This window comes from Cryptomeria japonica, chromosome 5, assembly GCF_030272615.1.
Source record: "Cryptomeria japonica chromosome 5, Sugi_1.0, whole genome shotgun sequence".
Classification (NCBI taxonomy): domain Eukaryota; kingdom Viridiplantae; phylum Streptophyta; class Pinopsida; order Cupressales; family Cupressaceae; genus Cryptomeria; species Cryptomeria japonica.
The window spans coordinates 632243461-632256352 of NC_081409.1; the positions used below are offsets into that span (position 1 = coordinate 632243461).

The 12892-nt window shown below is 31.1% G+C and overlaps 1 pseudogene; it reads left to right on the forward strand.

Moving 5' to 3' along the window:
- The first annotated feature begins 3465 nt into the window (after positions 1-3465).
- LOC131876366 (4-coumarate--CoA ligase-like) lies at positions 3466-8752 on the forward strand (annotated as a pseudogene).
- The last annotated feature ends 4140 nt before the right edge of the window (positions 8753-12892 follow it).

Below are 12892 nucleotides of genomic sequence, written 5' to 3' on the forward strand. Positions count from 1 at the left end.
TATTTAATACACATCCAAAATCACCCACAATCCATGAAATTTCAAATGTAGGCAATCCAAATGCAGCACTCCTAATCCATGCAATCTTTCAATGTAATCAAGTACAACATCCAAAGAATATAACAATTTTCTTCCTAGCTTCACTATAGACCTTGTTTAACTTTAATGAAATTATCATCCTTAGGATATATAGTCTATAATCCTTACACACATTATCAAAGAGATAGGTCATTTGTAATATTTGAATTATTTTTATTGTTAATAATTCTTTAATGATCATCATCAATCAATCAATCAGTTTTTCAATTGACTAGAGGTAATATCTTCATTTATCTTTGCATCATTATTCATATTTGCTTGTTTTCTTGTCCATGTTATCATTTGTTTGTATTTGTATATGTCTAAATGTTGTAAGATGGATGTTCTAATTTTGGATTGGGTTAACTTCTAGTTACCAAAATTCAATACCTTGACACCCTTTTTCTTGATGCCTAACCCAAATTGCTATCTGTAGTGCCCCTCCCTGATTCATCTTGTCTTTCTATACATCAGAGGATTATATTGATCTAGCTTAGTCTACTTTATGATGATTTGTTGATATCATGCTATATACTAACCCTATTTCATGATTGAATTGGATATGAAGATGGATCTATATTTGAGGATTTATATGTATTCATTATTCATAATGGATCATATTGCTTACAGGATTTTGATGACATTATGATTACACTAACCCTACTCTATGATTGTAATGTTAGAATTGATGCTACAATGTTTGTGATTGTCTTCTAGTGTCTTCGTGATTAGAGACGATGTCATACCACTCATTGCGAGCACGATATGACGTTGTGATTCTCTATCACTTGCCTGGTCATTTATGTGTTGTATATATGTTGCATTGTGTGTAGCGGTGGATGCAGGATTGTAAGTACTAGACATTGACTCCACCTAGTTTCACAGGTCTAAGCGTGTCTTATCCCAATGGCAAGTTGTTGGAGATGGCATGTGTTTCCCTCACACACTCTAGGCTTAAGTTATTCACCTTGTCAGTTGTGTCGTGGTGCAAGTTGGTGGTCATAGTCTTGTGTTGGTTTTGACCCATTGTCAGATTGTTTGAGGTGTTGTGAGTATGTGATTTATTTGTAAATTGATATTTGATTAGTATAGTATTAATACTATAGTTGTTTTATTTGATGGTTTGATTATTATTTGGATGGTTATTTAATATTTATTTCTATTGGATTGGTTAATGGTTAATCAGACTTGATTTATTTAATTAATTGACTTATTTTTTATGGGCTATTTATTTATTTGGTTTATTTATTGTTTAATTGATTGGTGATATTTATTTATTGTCAATATTTTATATTTATTTAATTGATTTATTGATTTAATGCTTTATTAATCATTTACTGGTTTATTAATTTTTTATTGTTTAATGGTTATTTATTTATTTTTTATCGTTTAAAGAATTAATTATTGATTAATGCTTTATTGTTGATTTGATTTTATATTTAATATTGAGTTTCTATTTATACATGAATCATCAAGCTATGAAAATTCAAATGTCCATACCTAAAATACCATAACATACTTTTGTCTAGGTAATAAGCCATATTGACAATATGGTTTCTATGTTCACCAAAATTCAATGGAAACATACAATTCCTTGACATAGGTACTATTGCAACCACACGTTTGCCTTGATTTCTACCATAAACTATACATTTTTTGTTTTCAAACACAACACACAACCTTATAATTATTTTCACATAGTTGCTCAACACTTATAATGTGCTTTAATTGTGGAGTATATAAATGTGATGATCTTAATACACTAGCAATCATAATCACTTTCGTTAAACAATCATATTCACTTTTGCCGAACAATCATAGTCACTTTTGTTGAATTCTTTGTGTTCTTGAACCTTAGGAAACCCAAAAACCAAAGATTTTGATGTAAGAATCTTCAAGCTATGAAAATTCAAATGGCCATATCTAAAATGCCACACCATACTTTTGTCTAGGTAATAAGCCATATTGACAATATAATTGCTATTTTCACCAAAATTCAATGGGAACATCCAATGCCTTGACATAAATACTATTGTAACCATATTATTACCTTGATTTTTACCATAAATTGTATATTTTTGGTTTTCAAACATGACATAACTTTATATTTTTTTTTTCACACAGCTGCCCAACACTTAATAAATTGTGCTTTAACTGTGGAGTATATAAATGTGACCATCATTGTATTCTTCAAGGTAAAATGTACCCACAATTTGTATTGCTCATGGGGCTCAAAATTTCTTTTGGATCATTAACCTTGATGGAAATTAATAGTTAAAAAGAAATTTTGAGCCTCATGATAAATTCAAACTACAAGTATATTTTACCTTGTGAAATAGGATGAGGGAAATTATATTATATTTTAAATGAAAAGTGCAAACTAAACATTATAGTCCACCCCTTAAACCCAACAATCACTTAGACACCTTTGGGCCCCTACTTTTCAATAAGATTTTTTTTTTCTTTTAAATGGAAGAACTCGTCATGGTAATTAATGTATTTTTCTTATATTTGCCAAGATTTTTTACAAATTTTTAGTGATGTAAAAGGATTTCCAATAAAATTAATAGTTTTTTTGAAAAAAAGAAAGATTCCTGAATAGAAATTAATAATTTATTTTTAAAAAATGAAAGATTCATCAAGTTTTATATCTTGTTTTCTTAAGGGTTTCTTAAATTTATGACTGGTTAGAGTGGTCAATGATCCAACTTACGATTATATTTGGAAGACTACAAGATTATCATCAACCAAAGAAAAACCTCTAAGTGGCAATACAAATGCTACAAAAGAAACTTAATAACTTTAACACAAAAATTTGGATTGTTAACTAAATGATTTAAAAAAATTGTTGTATTTAAATTTATAGAAAATTAAATTTAGTTTATGGGATACTACTTTTTAGAAACCAATTAAAATTAATTAGACATCTTAGTGAATCAATATTAGAAAAAAAGACATTATCATTCTAGACAACCCAAGTATGACAAGAATATTCGTTTAAGTCTTTAGAGATAAATAAGAATTTGTGGGAGAACATGGCTTCATTTGGAAGAGTACTTTCACAAATAAAAAACGAATCTTGGCCGACCAAACAGACATATATTTTTTTAACTAGTGGCTATCTTGTCATATATTTAAGTATCTCCTTCATACAATGTGATAAATATCTGATTGGATGGTTGGATGGTTAGATAGACGTCGCCCATACAAAAGACCTTTTTAAAAAGCAAATCTTGATCCACACAAACAAACATTTTACAACTGGTGGCTATCTAATCATATATTTAATGCAGCATACAAAGAACCTTTAAAAGAAAGTTAGTTTGTCTTTGATACAATATGATAATATATGACTGAATAAACGTGGCCCATTTCACATGTGGGTGGGATTCTTGGAGATAAAAAATTTGTGGAAGAGCTTGATTGTCTCATAACGACGAGTATTTTGTTTTGCTCTCCGCTTGTTTGGGACTGTCTTTCTAACTATCGATATTTAGACATTATAGTGTGGTTCCAACATCAAGAATCGCAAGCAATTTGAGAGTTTCTGTACACAAGAGTTTTCGAAAGAGAATGTCTACAAAAGAAGAAGAGTATGTGTACAGATCAAAGCTTCCGGACATTTCAATACCAAAGCATATGCCATTACACGCCTACTGTTTTGAAAGAATGGCAGAGCTGAAAGGGAGAGCGTGCATTATAGAGGGCTCCAATGGGAAAGTTTACCAGTACGAACAAGTGCAGTCGATAAGCACGAGGGTGGGCGGTGGTCTGGCCAGACTGGGAGTTGGGCGGGGTGATGTAATAATGATTGTACTGCCCAATTGCCCTGAATTCGTATTTACTTTCCTTGGAGCTTCTTTCATTGGTGCCATCACCACGCCTGCAAATCCTCACTATACTCCCGGAGAGATTGCGAAGCAGGCCCATGCCTCGGGTGCCCAGCTCGTCATCACCAAGGCAGCATACGTGGAGAAGCTCAAGAACGTGAAGCAACATCTTATTATTGTTACTCTTGAGGACCCGGCACCACAAGGATGCGTGGCCTTTAGCAAGGTATTTGTATTGTTATATCTCTGTAATGTCACACTTAAGTCCTTTTCCACTAAAATACTAATGAATATTCAAGTCCATTTCAAATTATTAAGTGGTTTGATGATTTTAAGCAGTTTCGGAAGTGGGATTTGAAGTTGGGTCGGATGTGGTAGTGGCGCTGCCCTTTCCTCTGGGACGACGGGGCTTCCCAAGGGTGTTATGTTGACAAATGGGGTGCTCGTTTCAAATGTTGCTCAACAGGTGGATGGAGAAAATCCTAACATGTATCTCCACTCAAATGATGTCATGCTCTGCCTGCTGCCGCTTTTTCATATTTACGCTCTACTTGTGGTGCTCTGCTCGCTCAGAAGTGGCGCTGCTGTTTTAATTGTGGAGAAATTTGAAATGTGTGCACTGCTAGAGTTGGTAGAGAGTTTCAAAGTTAGTGTTGCACCTTTGGTGCCTCCGCTGGTCTTGGCCATGACGAAGAATTCAGTGGTGGATAAATATGATCTATCCTCTCTTAGAATGCTCATATCGGGTGCTGCACCTCTTGGGAAAGATTTGGAGGTGGCCCTTCAAGAAAAGGTTCCCAATGCAACCCTCGGCCAGGTTAGAAAACTCATACACAATATTTAACAAGAGAAGATGCAAATAAATGCACAAAACTTTTTTTTTTTCCAATTGTTCAAACCACACTCTTGTGGTTTAGGGGTTATTAGTTCCGTCTATTGCGGAGATTAGTCTCTTTCAATTAATTTTGTTCCGTAAATTATGTCAAGTATTTATTCTAAAGTTTATCTTATAGTTTAGGGTAAATAATTTTTTAATTTCATTTTTCTGTCTACTTTTAGATTTTTCTGGTTGGTAGGATACCTTTTCCTGAGGTTTTTTCTTTTTTCTTTAAAAATGAAAAGAACTGACCAATCAAAGGAATTTATTTTTTTCTCCTTATTTGAGAAGGGCAATCTGACTTCAGCCATCAATAGCGTGCAATGAATGAAAGGGGATGCAAGACCATTTGAGCATCGGTAGTCGTTAGATTTTTTTTAAAATTTTCCATTGCCATTTTCTCTTTATTTCAGTTTCTTCTTCTCCATCATCATTGTTTTCCGTATATTTCTGCCTGTTTTCTGTGACAGGTTGCACTATTTCCACTGTTGCGAGGGAGTTTTCACTTTACTATGCTCACTTACTGAGGAAAGTCCATAGACTGGCGTGCCAAAAGGAAAGCACTTAATAAAATATTTAAATTTTTAACTTTTAAGATTTAGAACTTTATATTATTTTTTTACATACGTATCACAATTTTATTTTTTTTGTCTTCTATGAACCCGGAAGGGATATATTTTCAAGTTTGAGAATAATTTATTTTAATTTTTTTTAAAATTTTTTTCTTTTTTAAAAGCTTTTATTAGTGAAGTAATAAATATAATATATTAATATTCGTTTTATACTTAAAATTTTTAAATAATAAATTAAATTTTTAATATTTTAAAAAGCATATTCTTATTTATTTTAATGATTATTATATAAATAATTAAGTGATTTTGAAATGCATATTATATAAAAAAGTTAACAATATTATTATTTAATTTTGATAGATATATATAGAAAATAGTAAATTAAATATAATTATTCTTTAATTATATATTTAAAATTTTCACATAAAATATTGTATGTTTCATATTTTTGAAAATTTGGTTTTTATTCATTTTATAATATTATAACATCTATAATATATAATTAAATTATTTTTAAGATATATATTATATGAAAATATTCAATAATATAATATATGAATATGAGTTTTATATAATAAAAATAATAATTATTAATTATATATTTAATATTTAAAAAATATATATTCTTATTTATTTTAATCATAATTACACATATATACACACACGCGCTAGACACACAAATATACATACATACATACATGTCATTTTAAGAAATATATTAAATGTAAGTTTTTACTATATATATTTTTAATTATATATTTAAAAAATAATTTTTTTTTAGTTATATGAATAAGATTTTTGAATCTCTTTTATTTTGATTTATTTGAATAGTTATAATATTATAGCATATATAAAATATGATTAAGTGACTTTATATATAATAAAAAATTAGTAATATTATTGTTTCACTTCTAAAAATACAAATAGGTAAATAATTGTAAGTTTATAAGAAAGATAACTATTTTTAAAATAGTAATATGAAAAAAAAAATTATGAATTGATAATTTACTTTTTCAATAGGTTTCATTTCACTTTTAATTTTTTAAGTATTTTGTGTTTACTTATAATTTTTAATATAAAAAATAAAAAATTTGGGTATACTTGGAATATGGATGTTGACTACTACACCTTACATTTATTTCCTCCCTCATTTTCATTGTATTTTTTGTTTTTTACTATGATTTTTTAAAATATTTTTTTGTATTTTTTTAGTTTTTAATTGTGATTTTATTTGTAATTTTAAATGTAAAATAAGCTCTTGAATCTAATAAAAATTCAAAGAAAGAGACTATTTCGAACAATCAATAAAAAATAAAATGAGAGTCTATAGTCAAACACAATCAAATAACAATTACACCCCAAAGAGTAATCATAATAGAAGCATATAAATACATTGAAAAATGATAGATTATATCAACTCAAAAAATCAATGAAAGCTAGATTATATCAACTCAAAAAATCAATGAAAGAGACTTACCTTCAAACATAAAAAAAAATTAACAATCAAACAATCAAATTACAATTAATAGTCTAATAAAAATCAAACAATCAAATTACAATTAATAGTCACACGAATATTAGCAATTACCCCCTTCAAACAGAAAAAAAAATTAACAATCAAACAATCAAATTACAATCAATAGTCAAACAAATATTAGCAATTACACCTTTTATAGTGTAGTGATTAATTTTTAAAATCACATAAAATACACGAATTAATGATAGATACAATCTATAAAAAATAAAAGAGAGAAAATGTATAAAGACCTCTGGACGTATTGTAAGGGAATATAATCCAATGTTGAAAGTCAAGAAAAATAAACCCGATATCTTACCAACACAATTATACAAGACTTATTCACCAGCACCATTTCATTGTTACTACCATGTATTATCTTAACTAGCTGCAAATATAGAAGGGTAATTTTGTGTTTATAGATGTCGTTTCCCAAATATCTATCTTAGCAATTAACACAAGAAATATTATTGGCCTAGAAGAACATGGTACATGTGTAGTAAATACGAACAATTTACATGAAATATTCTTTTGAATACATGATGTATCCATGTTGTTTTATCCTCTCTATTGTTACAAGTTTTCTTCGTATATAGCTGCAATGTAAACTTAACCATTAAGTTCTACACTTTCACAGTATATAAAAACTTAACCATTAAACTCTAGTTTCAGTAATTCTAATTCGTCTGTGTCTTTACAATAAAGTTAACTATCTCTCACAACAAACATTCCATATTATGCATAGTTTTTGTAAATGCAAATTTTTTGCACTGTTCAGTTAAATTCAGAACACGCATAGTATTAGACACCATACTTTCCAAACTATCATTCTACTAGGTTTGATAACTCGTTCTTTGAACACTACAACCACTTATGATTTTAGCACTGAATTTTAGTTGTAAACTATTATTGAAATTACATTATATGAAAAGAAAAAGTTCCTACTATGTCAAATATAAGCTCACCCAAATTTAAAAATTTATCATATACAATTTTTACATGCTCAAAGTAACTTTATACTACTTAATTGTTCTCAATAGTTCACTGCATTGCTAGCATGTTAGCTAAAGGCAGGGACTCATGATGTTTCACAGCTCTTGTTTGTGTTAAGGTTTTCTTTATTTTTTATTGTTTTAAACTATAAAGTTGTCATTTCAATTAAAAATAAATAAATGTACTATTATTTTTTATAAATAGTAATGGTGATATTTATTCATTAAAAAATCACATATTTAATACAGGTTTATGGCATGATAGAAATAGGTATAGTGACGACGAGTCTTGCATTTGCAAAGAAACCATTCTTAGTAAAATCTGGTTCCAGTGGAACTGTTGTTAGGAATGCCCAAATAAAGATAACTAATTTAAACACTAGGTTCTCACTTCCTCACAATCAATAAGGCGAAATCTGTGTTCGCGACCCTCAATTAATGAAAGGTGTGCACAACACTGTGTATTCTTTGTATATTAGTAAAATGCAAAAGTAGAAGCTTGAAAAGTGAATAATAAAAGATTGAAAAGTGTATAGAATATTAATTTTGGTGAAACTAGTAGGCTATCTAAACAATCTAGAGGCCACGATGAAGACTATAGACGAGAATGGGTGGTTGCATACTGGTGACATTGGTTACATTGATGACAATGAGGAGATTTTCATTGTAGACCATGTGAAGGAGCTCATCAAATGCAAAGGCTTCCAGGTTTAATTCACTTCTCATACTATTTAAGTTCTTCTTTAAATTAATAAGTGGCAAAAAAATTGATAGTAGTGGATACATTTGTGTGTTATAACTATGCTGGTGAATAGGTGGCTCCTGCAAAACTGGAAGCCATTTTGGTGAATCATCCCTTTATAGAAGATGTGGTAGTAGTCTCATAAGTTAGGCTATATAATCAACTACCCTTCTTGCATTTCTCCAATTTTGATAATTATTCTTAAAATTAACTATTTACCATTAAAATTGCACCCATAAAACTATCTGGCATAGGCAAAAGGATGAAGCTGCAGGAGAGGTTCCAGTAGCATTTGTGGTCACATCTGGAAACCATGAAATAACTATAGAGGAGATCAAGCAATTCGTGGCCAAAGAGGTGAACAATGAAAATGAATACATCTATAATAAAAATATGTATTTCTAAGTTTGAAATCATAAGAGATGTTGACCAAGTTTATTTGAAATTTGTGTATGGTGTATAGGTGGTGTTTTACAAGACATTGCACCATGTCTACTTTGTAGATTCAATTTCTAAATCTCAATCGGGCAAGATATTGCACAACCATATGTGAACCAAACTTCCATTAGGATGATAAAATAATGTTCTAAATTGTATCTAGTGGTGCATATTCTAAATGTAGTATAAAAAATTATGCCTTGTGAACTTTATATCATTATACCTGACTTGAATGTTGATGGTAAATGGTAGGATATTTCAATTGTTGCTATTACATGGAATCCAACACATGTTTTAAGAAGAACCATACCCTATATAATAATGAATAACTTTTATGTATGCATGTTATATGTAAAGTAGTTTGTCATTATGTGTGTAGACGTGCTTGTTGTTTTAGATGCATAAAGGATGAAAATAAATTGAATATTAATCACCTAAACCAATCATGTACCTAACATGGTCCACATAGTTTGCCAAAAATGACTTTCAAATAGTGGGTCATGATCTAAGATAATGGGTATTGGAAAGACAAAACAAACCCAAAGATGAATGAAGAAAAGGTGTACAACATCAATTATTATGTCTTTTCTTGAATGTAAATAATGGGTATTGGAAAGACAAAATAAACCCAAAGATGAATGAAGTAAAGGTGTACAACATCAATTATTACGTCTTTTCTTGAATGTAATCATGCTGGCCATCTTGGAGAATGTCTCTACCACAACAAACAAAAAATCAATGTTGGGGTCATTATTATATGAAGTCTTTAATAAATAATTTTATGCTAACAGATTTCCAAGTATGAGTTTATCCTAACAAAGGAGTGTAAAACCTAAGCTTCATATTTGTAGCCTTGAGAATACTACAAGGAATACAAGATTTTATGTGGTACTCAATGTACACACATGTGAGGCCAATATAAATGTTGTTAAAGCATTGTCAATGTTTTGGTAATATTAAACACACTCTCTCTCACTCTCACTCTCTCTTTCTCTTTATCTCTCTATTATAGGCCTCCTTAATGAGCTTCTTGGGTGAAGGGATGCCTAACCTTATAGAGAAGCTTGTTAGAAATATAGAATCCACCAATCTAATTCTCTTATTATAACAACATAAGTCTATGAGAAACATGCATTTTCTAAGGAATCAAAAGGATTTTTATTCCCATCCCTAAATTGGAATACCCATAATTTGAAGTTTTCACATTTGAGATGTTGAAGAAAGTTTTCCATTTCGATTGCTCACATGTGTAGAATACAATTAGAATTGTTGTGGATAGTCTTTTTCGCAAGCTTCACCATGGTTATTTTAATTTTTCTTTCAAATTTAATAGATTTTATGTAATCTTATGCACTTCTTGGGAAACTTGGTATTGATTATGTTCATGACAATCTTTCCCTAGACTAGTTGCTTTACTCATTTTTTGCATTGAAATGTAAAAAAAATTCAGCATGATTCAAATATGTAATTATTTGCCACCTAAAAAAATTTGGGCTTCGCCCTGTTAGATCTGAATATAGACCATCCAGGGCCAAGCATGTTGGTTTACGTAGAGTGCTATACTCATTGATATACATAGTTCTGTCTTGGGATTTTTTAATAAGTTTGTTCATTGAATCCAACATGGGGAGAAGACTAGCTAAAGTTAGCATAGTCTCTATATCACTTAACTTATGTAAGAGATTATGAGCTTTGTCTACTATGAGGCATTGCTCGTACATTAGTCTGATCAAGGATTGATATTCTGTTAGAACTCATTCCGATGGTCCATGCAAGGAGATCCATCTAGTCTCAACATCCCTAAGAAGCTTGTTTCCTGCTATTACTCCCTCAGCAAAATCTGAAATTCTACAAGACGTTTAGGATTTCAGCAGAAGTATGAGTGGAGCTCATGAACTAGATCTTCAACTTTTGACACTGTAGGGAAATTGCTTACAATTCTATATATGCTAAATTCATTCAATGGGCAATGCAGTGAATGCTAAGCATGTATGGTGCAATACTAGTTTGTAATCTTATGCAAAGACCAATTGTCTGACCTTGCATTACTATAGCTCCATCAACTCCAACACACACCAACTTCTTGGCAATTATCAAGTCATCCATACTAGCAATTTCATTCAAATCTTTCGTAACTTCCAAATATAAATTTTTTGTTGTTCAATTGCCCCTCATTTTACAAACACAGAGTAGATGAGCTCGACGAACGTGTTCTTTTATGATATACACATTCATACAGAACCAAGCAATGTTATCTACCACAATAACTCCATCTATGGATAATGAAATGAATTTTGACTCTTTTACACTCCTATAAATTTTTCTTTTCCACCTTAGTGAGACAGTTTGCCATTTCGCATCCAACGTTTATTGACCAATGTGACATAGGATAGTGAGGAACATTCAAAAAAGATAATAAATTACTATATTCTAGGAAATCTTTCATAGGATGCCCTCTCGACAGAATATGAAAAATAACACTCATTTGAATAGTCTTTGCCAAGTTTGCATCTTTCGCTGCATGTTCAAGCTCAGTCGTGATTATATTTCCACTATTACCAATCAATGTCATTTTGTGGTTATGCTCTTCATATTCCACAGCATACTTAACATAAAGACATTATTCCTTTGATTTCCATCTCACTATTGGTGTTTCCTTTCCGTCTATGATTTGTTTTTCATAAACCTTACCAATATGCTTTTCTATGGTGTCAAGCTTTAGCTACAACTTCTTCTCTCTTTTAGTTTTCCAACTACAAATCTTACACCTGCATTCTATTGGTTGTTCATCATTGTTTGGGACTGGTTCAATGTATGGGTACTTTTCTACCCAATCAAGCTTAAAGCTCATTGCCATTTCCCACTCCTGCCCCATTTTTACTTTTCTTTTTTTTTTCTTCCTACCAGCATCATCTTCAGTGCTAGAATTTTCATCCAAGTGAATTATCTCATTGTGGGTATCCCTTACAACATCTTCTCCCATGCCAATATTGTCATCTTCATTTGACAAAATTAACTCAATGACAATCCCACCTTGTGGTGGTGGTGAGCTACTATGAATGGCTTCTACAACTACAGGAGTTGATGGACCAGAAACTTTGCCAATTCCAAATTTTGACTTTATAGTAGTATCACTAAGTTTTGGGCATTTTGATGGCCTCCTAATCCCTTCACCACCCTGAGGAATCTTACCCTTGTCTGGCCTCCCAATCCCTTCACTATCTTGAGGAGTCTTACCCTTGTCTTGCCTACCAATCCCTTCACCGCCCTGAGGAGTCTTACCCTTGTCTGGCCTCCCAATCCCTTAATCGCCCTGAGGAGTCTCACCCTTGTCTGACATCTCAATTCCTTCACCACCCTGAGGAGTCTCACCATTGTCTGATATCTTGACCTCTCACTACAAATTAAAATTAATACTATGAAGTATGAAGAAATGATTAGTTTACTCACCTTTATGCTTTCTCAATTCTCTAAATCAGGAAATAGAAGTGCCTGTACCTGTGTTGTAGGATTGCAACTCTGACCCTTTGCCCTACAATCAACTTCAAGGTTCCAACTCATGTGCAATACGAATTGAGAGATCCCAAATTTACTAATCAGACATGAACAAATTGTAAGGAAGATTGTTTCAAACTTTCAATTGTATTTATATCAATCCATGATTCCATTTTTGGAAAATTCCGCTGGCTTTTTAAAATGCATCTTATTGGCCCTCTGATTTGTCTGTAGCTGTCATACTCTTTATGCATTAGAAATTTGGAATTTGGCAAAATGGGTCCTCGAACGCTTATAATGTTTTATTGGCCCTCCAATTTGTATGTAGGTGTCATACTCTATATGCATTGGA